The 13,145-nt window shown below is 37.6% G+C and overlaps 1 protein-coding gene across 2 annotated transcripts in view; it reads left to right on the forward strand.

Moving 5' to 3' along the window:
* The first annotated feature begins 220 nt into the window (after positions 1 to 220).
* Positions 221 to 13,145, forward strand: part of CDH18 (cadherin 18) — a 1,280,123-nt gene continuing 1,267,198 nt past the window's right edge. For both annotated transcript variants that reach the window (XM_060400264.1, XM_060400265.1), the window contains exon 1: positions 221 to 473. The gene's annotated coding sequence lies outside the window, so the exon portion shown is untranslated. The remainder of the gene's footprint in view (positions 474 to 13,145) is intronic.

The following is a 13,145-nucleotide window of genomic DNA, read 5'->3' on the forward strand; positions in this document are numbered from 1 at the left end:
CTCTTCCTGTTTGTACCACACTTGGAAACAGACTCTTGGGACTAGAAGTGGAATTCTTCCTATTGATTGGCTGGTTAAATAGAGGACTATTAGCTTCAGACAGGCTAGATTGATTATACAGCAGCAGCGAGAGCGGAGACTCGGAGCTAAGTGAGCCTCAGGGTGAAAAGGAGAGAGGGGGACGCAGGGTGCGGGGGTGGGAGGGAGGCAGGCGCGTTCCAGCGGATCCCTGTGTGACTGCCGTGCCCAGCGCCTTGCTCCGCAGCTCCCTCAATCAACAACTTACTGAGGCACCTTTTCTTTCACAAGAGGATGTCAGCTCCGAGCCCCTGCAAGAAATAACAGACTTCACCTCGGAATAGTTCATCCACTCCTGCTTCATTAACGAGGATTTTGAAAAGAAAACCCCAATCAAGTTCCCTTTCCAGCCCTACTTTGTTCCCGAATTGAATAGAAACCGTGTCCGGCTCCTGGTAAGAAAATTAAATTTTTCTCTCTGAATTTCTTTTTGAGTCATCCACAGTAAAATACAGCAGAGCTTTGCGTGCTTTAAAAATTGAGTTTACAGTGATGTATTAAACTTAATACAGTATACAGGCATGTGGATTTAGGAATGTGTTAATGCATATTTATATGAATGCATTTGCTATTTTACCTCCAGGGACATGTAAGTTTCTTTTTCTGTTTTATAAAACAACTAGATTATAAGTTTATGAGTAGATAATCTGTGTGAAGAAGAGAAATAAGCAAAGTTCACACTAAAAAAGAGCATTTTTGGTGACAGTCCTGAAATATGTACACGTATATGGCTCTTAGCTTTTAAGCAACTTTGAGAAATAATAGCCAAGCAGGAAAGGACTATTGCTGCATTAAATGTCTACTATTATATTTCATGCATAGAAGCTACTGTGTGCTTTTCAGTGATTGTCAGTCGTGATTTTTCCCCGTAAATCTGTCTTTTGATTGCAGTCTTAATCCTTCAACATAAATATGATGCATCTTAAATGATTTGGCATTAGACTGCCATCTTATTATAGCTAAGTTATTGACAGCTAGAATTGGTCTTAAGAAAGTACTGAGCTCAGGTAGGAAAATATGAGCCTGGAGATGTTCAGCTGGTACTAGAGCTACAGTTCCCTCAGTTAATTTCAGTGTCAGTGAAGGTAAGTGCTGGTAAAGTGTCTGTGAATATATGGGAACTTTGCACATATTAAATTCTCTTCTGGGAACAGGGATTTTTTTTCATGTTTCTGCTGAAAATGATGGGATGGAATAGGAATAGTGGGTTGGGGCAATGCAGTACTGATATGGTTGGTTAACCTTAGGTTTATAGGTCACAAATGTCAACTGCTAACGAGACAGCATTGTGACATCAGACATAAAGGGTTTATTTCATCCTTGCTAGGACTAAAATGGTTTGTGAGATTTTTTTGATGGCAATTTATTTGGTCTGGGATCAATGAAGTGAGGTATTGTATTCTAAGAGCTGTTTGGATTGTCAGTTTCAAGTAAAGTTCCCTGAGTCACTCCTCTAATCAACCAAGCGTCCATGTGTGATAAGTCTACAAAACTTTTAAATATGTTATACAGTGCTTCACATGAGAAGGTGATGGCCAAAAACTTGTTAGACAATGTAGCTGAACTTCTTCATGTTACATTCTCTGAATGGCAGTATTGTGTATGTTTCACCCTTACTTGTGTTTAAACATAACTACATACTTGAAAAGCATAACTTTTATGATATCTATTTTGTTTTCCAAATGTGAAATAATATTTTCATGTTTTTTAAGTAAATATTGCAACTACCTAGATATTTCTATTTATAATAGCCATATCAGAAGGGAATGATTGTATCATTAATACAGATTTTTAAAGTGCATTTTGACTAAAGGAATAGAAATATATTTGGAGAATACTGAATTTTTTTAACTTTGAATTGAGTCATTAAACAAAAAAACATCTTTTTGGTATCATATTTGAGAAACTATGTATATATTAGCACTATTGTATCAAATCCACATATAGCATTTATGTTAAATTAGTTATAATTTTGTTTAGTTATGCTAAGATTTTGTTCAAATACAAAATAGTGTTTTAATCCTTTCATTTATTGTTTTTGCAAATAATATAACACATTTCAACAAAGGATATACTTAAGATTTAGTGAATTAGTCTTGTAGTTTCTATATTTAATACACAAAATTATTTAAAATTTCATAACTTTGTTGCAACAGTATTAGTATCAGGTATATTTTCCTTATAGCATTTATTTATGGGTTCTATTGGGAAAACACAGTAAAAAAATTCTCAATTGTGTTGTATGATTATACGAGAAGTTTTAATTAATTCTTTAATATGGACAGCTATAAATCTTCATCCTTACTTTTTCACATGATTTAGGCATCCTTCTTAGCTTACTCACGGTATTACTTTGATTCTCTTTTTTTTTTTTTTTCTTTTTGTTATTTTACAAATTCTGTGCTTACTTCTGTGAGGGATTTGATTCCTCATCTTCTTAAAAGGAAATTGTATCATGATTGGGGGAAAAATGTGTTAGTTTAGAAAATAATATTTCACACTTTCCAACTATGTAATTAATATGGCTCCTGCATGTCAGATCAGTGCCTCTCAGCAGGCATGAAGACACATATCCTAGTAGTTATGTATATAAACCAGACTAGGTCTGAAATTCAGCAGTTTAGTCAATTCAGCTCAGGAATTTTCACTTCTCTATACCATCTTTGGAGGGCTCCATCTGACATTTTATTCAACGTTCCATTCATTTCCATAGTATCAGATGTCTTTCAGGCTTACTGAACCAACACGAACTGAGCAAGCACCACCTATACTGTTTTTTATAGATAATCTGCACCATTAGGGGGCTCTTTCTTCCTGTGTTATACACAGTGGTTTCACTGTGAGAGGTTCTACTGCTTTCTTAAAGTATTTCCCTGTTTTTAAAATGTTGAGTGCTGCTTGAAGTAGGTTTCTTATTCCCCACAAAAATAAAACTATTCAGATCAGCAAAAATTCTTCATTTTCACAAGAAAGTGAATGTATCTTACACTTTTTAAGTTTTCTCTTTCAAATATTCTTACATATAAAAGGTTAAATTTTTTAAAATAACAGAGGCTTCAAATATTAAAATGACCAATTTTAGGAAAATATAAAGGTTATATATTATGCAACCAGCATCATAAATGTTCACATAAGGAAAAACCTAAAGGAAGGACACTTCTTTTACAATTGTCTGCAAATAACTGTGAACCACATAGACAGAATGAGTTACTCTGGGCTCACATGCAATTTACTTCCAGAAGAGAACAGAAGGGAGCTAAGAGAATATTACTTGTTTTCTACAAAAACAGACATGGAAGAGTTGAAAATAATAGAATGGTGTCACTATCTATACACATTCAGGAGCTATATTTTTAAATCTGTGTGTGTGATCAGTCACTCAGTAATATCTAACTCTTTGCAGCCCCATGGACTGTAGCCTTCCAGGCTCCACTGTCCATGGAATTTTCAAGACAAAAATACTGGAGTGGAGTACAATTTCCTACTCCAGGGGGTCTTCCTGACCCAGAGATTGTGTCTCCTGCATTGGCAGGTGGATTATTTTCCACTAGCGCCTCCTCTTCAAATTCTTCATCATTCTGTGTGAAGCTTTCATACATGTACACAGAGGGTGATGCAAGGGCTTATTGTGGGGATAAAGGTATTTCTTGCATTATATATGGAAGCCATGGTTTACTCACTAAGTCACGTCTGACTATTGTGACCCCGTGGACTATATAGCCCACCAAACTCCTCTGTCCATAGAATTCTCCAGGCAAGAATATTGGAGTGGGTTGTCGTTTCTTTTTCCAGGGGATATTCCCAGCCAGGGATTGAACCTGAGTCTCCTGCATTGCAGACAGATTCTTTACCAACTGAGTCATCAGGGAAGCCCCGTGGAAGCCATAGACATTGAATTACACTGCAGCCTTTCTTAATAAATGGAAACACAGTTCTCACATTTCCCGAGCAGCTAAAGATGTACCTTGACTGCTGTTTTATTTGGGAATCAGTCAACACTTAATGATGTCTCTGTGCAAAAACAATCTCTTTGTTAGGTCTGGTCTTTTCATCACATGATGACAACTCCAGGAAATGAGAAAAAGTGACATCTACTCTGAGATTTTATGTCAAAAAGTGTGAGAAGGAAGGGATTCTGGACAGTGAATCATGGAATCTCAATCCTTTATTGAAAGGTTCATTGACTTATCAGGGTAGAAGAGTAGTTGCTTGAATAAAACAGGAAAATAGGCATGATACAGTCATTTCATTTACTGGTATTTTGAAAGTAAATGTGTAAGGATTTTATCCTTTGTCAGTAAATCTGTATACCTTGAAAAGAGTGAATTTTGAGTACAACTAGTATAATATATATTAGAGAAGGCAATGGCACCCCACTCCAGTACTCTTGCCTGGAAAATCCCATGGACTGAGGAGCCACGACTGAGTGATTTCACTTTCACTTTTTACTTTCATGCATTGGAGAAGGAAATGGCAACCCACTCCAGTGTTCTTGCCTGGAGAATCCCAGGGTGGGAGAGCCTGGTGGGCTGCCATCTATAGGGTCACACATCTATAGGGACATGACTGAAGTGACTCAGCAGCAGCTGCAGCAGCAGTATAATATATATAGCTATGTGGTAATCATCCCAAGTATATCTGAAATAGGCTGGCATATGGTCTAATGTAGTTTTTCTCACAAAATTATATTTTTAATGTGAATTATTGAGTAATAAAATTTGAGTGAGAATCTTAATGCTATGGGCCAATGTAATCAATAATGAAAAATATTTTAAGAAATTTAATTTGCTTCTTCTAAAATGAGGCTGTCTTTTATGTTAAAGTAGGACATCATAGGAAAAGACCCTGATGTTGGGAAAGATTGAAGGCAAGAGGAGAAGAGAGCAGCAGAGCATGAGATGGTTGGGTGGCATCAGCAACTCAATGCACACGAATTTGAGCAAACTCCGGGAGGTAGTTAAGGACAGGGAATCCTGGCATGCTGTAATCCATAGGGTTGCAAACATTGTTATTAGTGACTGAACCAAAACAGGGCATCCCAGGTCGTGCTAGTGATAAAGAGTCCATCTGCCAATGCAGGAGACACAAGAGACAAGGGTTTGATCCCTAGGTGAGGAAGATCCCTGGAGTAGGAAATGGCTACCCTCTCCAGTTTTCTTGCCTGGGAAATTCCGTGGACAGAGGAGCCTGGTGAGCTACAGTCCATGAGACCACAAACAGTAGGACACGACTGAGTGAGCATGTAGTAGTGGTGGCAGTAGAGCGTCACTGGGGATAGGGAAAGGGCCGAGTAAAAACCAAGACAAAGGCATGAAAGTTAGTGACAGTATGTGATTCTCTTTATAGAATAAACTTTTACCCAGAACTAAGGTATATATGTGTGTGTGTGTGTGTGTGTGTGTGTGTGTGTGTGTTGCATGTTGATTATTCAGGTTTAATGGTAAAACGGTAAAAATGCCACTGAAATGTAACTTTCTATACCTCACATGATATGAGGATAGATCTCTATAAAGGTGTGAAAAGTAGAAAAATCCGTGCCTGGTATAGATACCTATAATATCATAGCCTAATATAAGACTTTCTCAGGAAACAAGATAACTCATTCCTATTAAATTTAATCTTATAGATTGAGATATAGGATATAAATGATTAGAAAGCATACATGTGCTTATAGTTATTGCTGTTGTTGCTACTACTAATTAATTGAATTCCACTTCTGAAATCACTCGTGAACTTATTTGTTTTTGTGAAACTATGTGTGTGTATGATTGGTTGAGAATACAGATGTGAGTATATGAGTGTAGTTTTCATACACTTTGAATAGGATAAAAATCACCTTTAATATGTGACATGAATTGTGTTCTGTAGCTTCCATTTTCCTCTTTAATAACTTGTCCTCACTGTACTTAAATCCCTGCCACTGCACACACACTTACCTGGCCAGTATGATTACCTCTAAATATGTAACATTAGAATTTGCTTAGGTATGACCTTAGATTGATCCATACACAAGCTGGAATCAAGATTGCTGGAAGAAATATCAATTACCCCAGATATGCATATGACACCACACTTACTTACAGCACAAAGTGAAGAAGAACTAAAGAGCCTCTAAATGAAAGTGAAAGAGGAGAGTGAAAAAGTGGACTTAAAGCTCAACATTCAGAAAACTAAGATCATGGCATCCGATCCCATCACTTCATGGCAAATAGATGGGCAAACAGTGGAAACAGTGGCAGATTTTATTTTGGGGGCTCCAAAACCACTGCAGATGGTGACTGCAGTCATGAAATTAAAAGACACTTGCTCCTTGGAAGGAAAGTTATGACCAACCTAGATAACATATTCAAAAGCAGAGACATTACTTTGCCGACTAAGGTCCGGCTAGTCAAGGCTGTGGTTTTCCAGTGGTCATGTATGGATGTGAGGGTTGGACTGTGAAGAAGGCTGAGCACCGAAGAATTGATGCTTTTGAACTGTGATGTCGGAGAAGACTCTTGAGAGTCCCTTGGACTACAAGGAGATTCAACCAGTCCATCTTAAAGAGATCAGTCCTGAGTGTTCATTGGAAGGACTGATGTTGAAGCTGAAACTCCAATACTTTGGCCACCTGATGTGAAGAGCTGACTCATTGGAAAAGACCCTGATGCTGAGAAAAATTAAAGACTGGAGAAGAAGGGGACCACAGAGGATGTGATGGTTGGATGGCATCACTGACTCAATGGACATGAGTTTGTGTAAACTCTGGGAGTTGGTGATAGACAGGGAGGCCTGGTGTGCTGCATTCCATGGGGTTGCAAACAGTTGGACACAACTGAGCGACTGAACTGAACTGTTGTCTCTTCTAATGGGGATTGTTTCATTTCCATTAGTACTGTGTCTTGAGTCATGTAACTGAATCTTTAAATCTTGTTGTTTATAAAATTCCAGTTACTCTAAATTATGTATGAGGATTTTGCCACATGGCAACTGAAAATAATAGAAAATAGTTATTATTATGCCTTCTATTTATCATAGAATGGCTCAGATGTAGATAGAAATAAGAGTGAGCTTTACTACTTGTCTAAAAGATATACAAATACCACTCAGGCCAAGTAGTCAAATCTAACCTATGATTGCTCGGAAAAGAAAATGAGAAAATATTCCATTTTAGAGCAGATATGTCAAATGGGTTTCGAACACCTACAATATATCCATTTTTTAAATGAATAGTTAAGTTTTTAGATTAGGTTTAGGTCTACTGAAAAATGAGAGGAAGTGACATACACTTCTCATGTCTACTTCCATCTCCTCTCTACGTTGCTAGCTTCCTCCCCTAACCATGCTAGTTTCTCCTGTTATTACTATCTGGCATTTTCAAGATGCATTTGTAGTGATGAATAGGCCATTACTAATAAAATATTATTATGTAAAGTCTATAGTTTACCTTCTCTCGTGGCCCAGTGGTAAAGAATCCACCTGCAAAGCAGGAGACATGGGTTCAATCCCTGGGTCAGGAAGATCCCCTGGAGAAGAAAATGGCAACCCTCTCCAGTATTCTTGCCTGGGAATCTCAGGAACAGAGGAGTTCATGGGGTCAGGCAACAGTTCATGGGGTCACAAAGCTGAAAATGACTTAGCAACTAAGTCACCACCACATAGTTCACGTTAGCATTCAGTCCTTGTATTGTACATTCTATGGGTTAAGACAAATGCATAGTTTTATGTACAAATGACCTATACCTGATCAAAAATTCCACTGCCCTAAAATTCCAGGGTTTCACCTATTTATTTATGCCTTTGCCCCTTCCTCTCTCTGAACCTCTGATCTTTTTACTGTCTGCATAATTTTGTCTTTACAAGAATGTCCTATGATTGTAATCTTACAATATGGGCTCTTTTCAGATTGCCTTATTTCACTCAGTAACATGCATTAAGTTCCTTTATGTCTTTTGAAAGCTTGGTCTCATTTCACTTTCCTGCTGAATAATATTCCATTGTATAGGTTAGTCATAGTTTGTTTACCCATTTATCTACTGAGAGACATTGTGGTCGCTTCCAAGTTTCGGTGTTTCTGAATAAACTTGTTTTAAACATCAGATGCAGGTTGTTTGTGTGAATATAGCTTTTCAATTCATTTGCATTCTCAGTCAGCAGAGTCCCTGTTGCTCCATATCCTTCCCAGAATTTGTTGTCAGTGGTTTGTATTTTAGTCATTCTCATAAGTATATAGTATTTCTCATTGCTGTTTTTGACATATATTTTGGGTTGGTGATAGCTGCTTGTGCCATGTTGAGAATAAGTCCAAGGGACATTATGGTTCTGCAGAAAGCATAATCCAAAGTCCATAATCAATTGGACAGGGTATGTATTTGGCAGAGAGGGGGCCATCCGTTATTTGTAACTCACATTTGCTAGCCACAATTTAGGGCTCTGGTGTAATGAATATATGAAAGTGAAAGTCACTCTGTTATGTCCAATTCTTTGTGACCCATGGACTCTGTAGTCCACGGAATTCTCCAGGCCAGAATACAGGAGTGGGTAGCCTTTCCCTTTTCCAGAGTTCTTCCCAAGCCCAGGGATTGAACCCAGGTCTCCTGCATTGTGGGCAGATTCTTTACCAACTGAGCCACCAGGGAAGCCCAATGAATGTATAAATTAGAACAATTAAGTAATTCTTGTCAGTAATCAGATAGAACCATAATTTTATATTTTTCAAGCATTGTGATTGAATTAATGACATAAAGACTCACAAAACACGTTTTATTTTTTTAATCGCTAAGTTGTGTACAACTCTTGCAATACCATGTACTGTACTAGCATCCACTCTGATTTCATTTTGTCAGTCCTCTTTCTTTGCCTTTCCTTATTGTACTTTCTAGCCATGTTTTTATGGGTTAAAATTTCTTTTATATTACTTATAAGTTAAAAAGTAAAATCCTCAGGCAGATTAACATGTTTCATAATCTTGCCTTGACCACTCTGATGTCATTGGTGATCACTCTGAGCTCAAGCTAAGCTACCTTTTCCCTTTCCCCAAAGTACTTTGTCTCAACTTTCAATTTTTGCTTATGATAGTCATACTTATTTGGTCTTCCTCTCATTCTTTACCAATTCAAACATTACCAATATTTCTACAAATTGTTGTTGAGAATGCCTCTACTATTTATCACATAACACCTCACATTAATAATCATTACATCGATTGTGTCTTTATTATATCATTCTATGCAGACTGTATTACTGAGAGAAAGATGATCCTTTGTAATTTTTTTTTTATTCCTTAAAGTGCAGTGTTCATAATACTGATTAATGCCTGTTAGTTGAAGGAATACACCACCAGTTCAATGGACTTGAACTGGGGCAAACTCCAGGAAATCGTGGTAGACAGTGAGGCCTGGCATGCTGTAGTCCATGGGGTCGCAAAGTGTCAGACACGACTTGGCGACTGAACATCACACCAAAAACCAAAACGTTAATTCTTATGAATAAACTTTGTAAATAATTTTTTAAAAATGTTGTCATGTCTCCAGTATCCTTGCCTTTTCCCCTCTTTTCTTTTGATTAAAAAAAAAAAAAGAGGGGCATTCCATTTGGTGGAAAGTTCTCATGTGCTAATCCTTACATGAAGGTAGGTGAAAGTGCTAGTTGCTCATTTGTGTCTGACTCTTTGCAACACTATGGTCTATCCATGGACTTCTTTAGGCAAGAATACTGGAGTGGGTTGCCGTTTCCTTCTCTAGGGGATCTTCCCGACCCAGGGATTGAACCGAGGTCTCCTACATTGCAGCTAGATTGTTTACCGTTTGAGCCACCTCTGAGCTGATGTTTACCTCTGAGCCACCAGGGAAGCTCTTACATGAAGGTATGTATGTGTTAGTTGCTCAGTGTATCCGACTTTGTTACCCATGGACTGTAGTCTGTCAGGCTTCTCTGTCCATGGGATTTTCCAGGCCACAATACCAGAGTGGGTTGCCGTTTCCTTCTCCAGGGGATCTTCCTGACCCAGGGATTGAACCTGTGTCTCCTATGTCTCCTGTGTTGCAGGCAAATTCCCCACTGAGCCATTGGGGAAGCCCTGCATGAAGATAAGGTACATACTGTATAAAGACCCTGTGTTTATCCATAGCATTTTCTATCTGTAAGAGACATAGCTTGTATACATGTCTCTTACAGATAGAAAATGCTATGGATAAACATAGGGTCATTATACAGTATGTACTATTAGATACCCCTCAGAAAACAAAATTTAAGGTATTTGGTAAAAGAAAGCACTTTAAGGAAGAATACAAGCTGGAGATTTGTTTATGTTCCCTTTTGGGGCATTGATTTGAATTTAAAATGTACTGAAAAAGAGCCAAGCAACTGGACCATTTTGCTAACATGCAAATTAAATTTTGGAAGGTCTCTTGAAACAATGCACAGATCAAGGTCTATCTGAAGCATAAATAAAACCACTGGTCTCTGAAGATGTTTAAAGGTCCTGCAAAAGAACAGATAGGAAAAAGTACTTACAGTGCCATTACTTTCTGTCACCATCTTCTCTTCTGTATGTGGATATGTCTCTTGGCATATATTCTTCTTGTAAATTAACTTATTCTGAGATACCCTTTTTGGACATTCATTTAATAATTTATGTGTGCTTTTAATGTTCTTTTTCATAATGTTTACTTGCTGGCTGGTAGAAATACTCAGGGTATCATTTTGCCATCTAGTTATTGAGTGCTTTGGTCATAAATCAATATGACTTTAACTTCTTGGCTTGGAACTAGAGAACTGGCCAATTCTTTGCCAAGAATACTCCTTGATAAACTGTTTCTACTAAGGACAGAATGCTTTGACTCAAAGCAACAACATTTTTGCCAAGAAAAAACGCTGGAGGTTTCTTAGAATAAATTTCTGAAGCCCAATTTTGAAATTCGTTTGATAGAAGAAAAAAGAGAAACAGAGAGCCTAAATTTCGAGTTCAGGTCTCTCTATCACTGGAATATATTTTTTAAAACACTATGTTATATTGCCTCTCTTATGCTCCAAATTTAGAGAAGAGGTTTTTTTTTTTTTTTTGATTGTTTTGTTTTGTTTTTTGGCTTTTGTCTTGAATATTCGCAAGCCTGAGTTTCACCTACTTTATAAGAAGGAAGATCATGGCATTTACCTTGTAGAGATAATCCAAGGGTTCAATAAAATCATATGGGTAAAAAACTTAGAAAAGTGATTGGCAGAATCACAGGCATAAGAACATCAGCAGGGTTGATATGCATTAAATGCTTCTGAATCCACATTGCTTGAAAAGGGAATTTAAAATGGCTCTCTTACTAGCATTCATTCAGTCATTCAAGAAACATTGCTGGTAAGCTAATAGGCATGAGAATTTATTCTTAACTATTCGAGTGGCTAGATAGATGAATAAAAAATATGTTAGGGACTCCCCATTGGGAGACTGTGAGTAAACTCATGTCAGTAATGAAATTATTATATTTTTAACTGCAGGTGTGATCCTGCTTACCCTCTAATGTGGATGGTGGCTGTTGAAACAACATTTTTCTTTTTCTAGATTGCTTTCTATCATGTTCCCTAAGGAAGTACTAGAAGGAGTTGGAAGGCAGGGAAATGAAACAAAGCCTCTTCCTTTCCTTTTTTTTTTTTTGCTCTTCTTGACAGTATTACCTCACACTGCTCTTCACCTCAGCACCACCCATATCCTGCTGATTCCAGTTCTCACAGAACTGGCTTCATTGTCCCCCTCAATGGAGGACTTGGCACAGGCAGGCAGACGCCTTCCCCTCACCCCAGGGTCCCCTCCTCCATGTTTTAGGTTTCTTATATCTTTATTAAGTATTAAGCTGTAATAAGCTGTTCTTATAAAACAAAATATTTCAAAGTTCTTTGTTAAAAAAAAAAAAGGTAGGAGAAATACTTCAAGACAGAGTGTAAATTAAAGGTTTGTTCCTGTTGCTTTTAAAAAGCATTTACTTGAGTCGGAAAGATCGTAGAAAAAGAACCCGGAAATTCTCCTTTGTTCCCCCAGCCTTAAGGGTGGTAGCTGCTCTCATCACTTACTATTTCTTTCCTACCTCACTGTTGTCTTCTTGTGTTTTCAGTCTTCCAGAGTATCTGTTACCTTTCTGTTATGGTTTCTATTCTCCTTTCTCAATGCTGTCTGAAGAAGCTGATACCAGAAGAGTTGAAAATAGAAATGGTGTAGGATACTAATGTTGGGTCCAAGCTACTGATTTGATTATGTCCTTGGTCATGGCATAATAGTGAACCATTTGCTTGAGGTAAATAGAACACTAGAAATCTCTAGTATTCTGTGACTTACAAATTAACTAAATAACCAAATATGTTTACTTGTGATGAAGGGCCCTCTGAAGCAAAGATCTTGAAGCCAAGTCATAACTGTCCTCACTATTTGGTGCTGATTACAAAGCTATAAGATGGAATAATTGTTTTAATACATGAGACCTTTCAGGAAAACAAACAAACCATAAACAAAAGCTCATGACTTTAAATTATTAAATCATGGCATTGCAAGAAAATCAAAAATTTCAAAAGCCATCTGAGTGGGTTTGGATTAGGCTGATAAAGATTATACTCTGAGCTTTTCTAAGCCTCTTTCCTTAGCAAAAAAGAAAAAATGTCTTTCTTTTTCTGTTTAAGGAGACTAGATTTCTCTTGCTTGAAGATCCCACAGTAATCCACTTGATGTACTTGCCATGCAAAATCTGTTCACTTTCCTCAAGAGTCTACCATCCCTTACTTAGACCTTATTTAGACCTGACCCATAATTAGAATCAGAGGTCTTCTAAAACTCACCAAGCACTCAAAGGATACAAGAAAAACTGACTTGGGAGGAGCTAACTTATCAGTTCAGTTCAATTGCTCAGTAGTGTCCAACTATTTGGTGACCCCACAGACTGCAGCACGCCAGGCTTAGTTGTCCATCACCAACTCCCAGAGATTGCTCAAATTCATGTCCATCGAGTTGGTGATGCCATCCGACCATTTCATCCTCTGTCGTCCCCTATTCCTCCTGTCTTCAGTCTTTCCCAGCATCAGGGTCTTTTCCAATGAGTCAGTTCTTCGCA

Source organism: Ovis aries, chromosome 16 (assembly GCF_016772045.2).
Source record: "Ovis aries strain OAR_USU_Benz2616 breed Rambouillet chromosome 16, ARS-UI_Ramb_v3.0, whole genome shotgun sequence".
Classification (NCBI taxonomy): domain Eukaryota; kingdom Metazoa; phylum Chordata; class Mammalia; order Artiodactyla; family Bovidae; genus Ovis; species Ovis aries.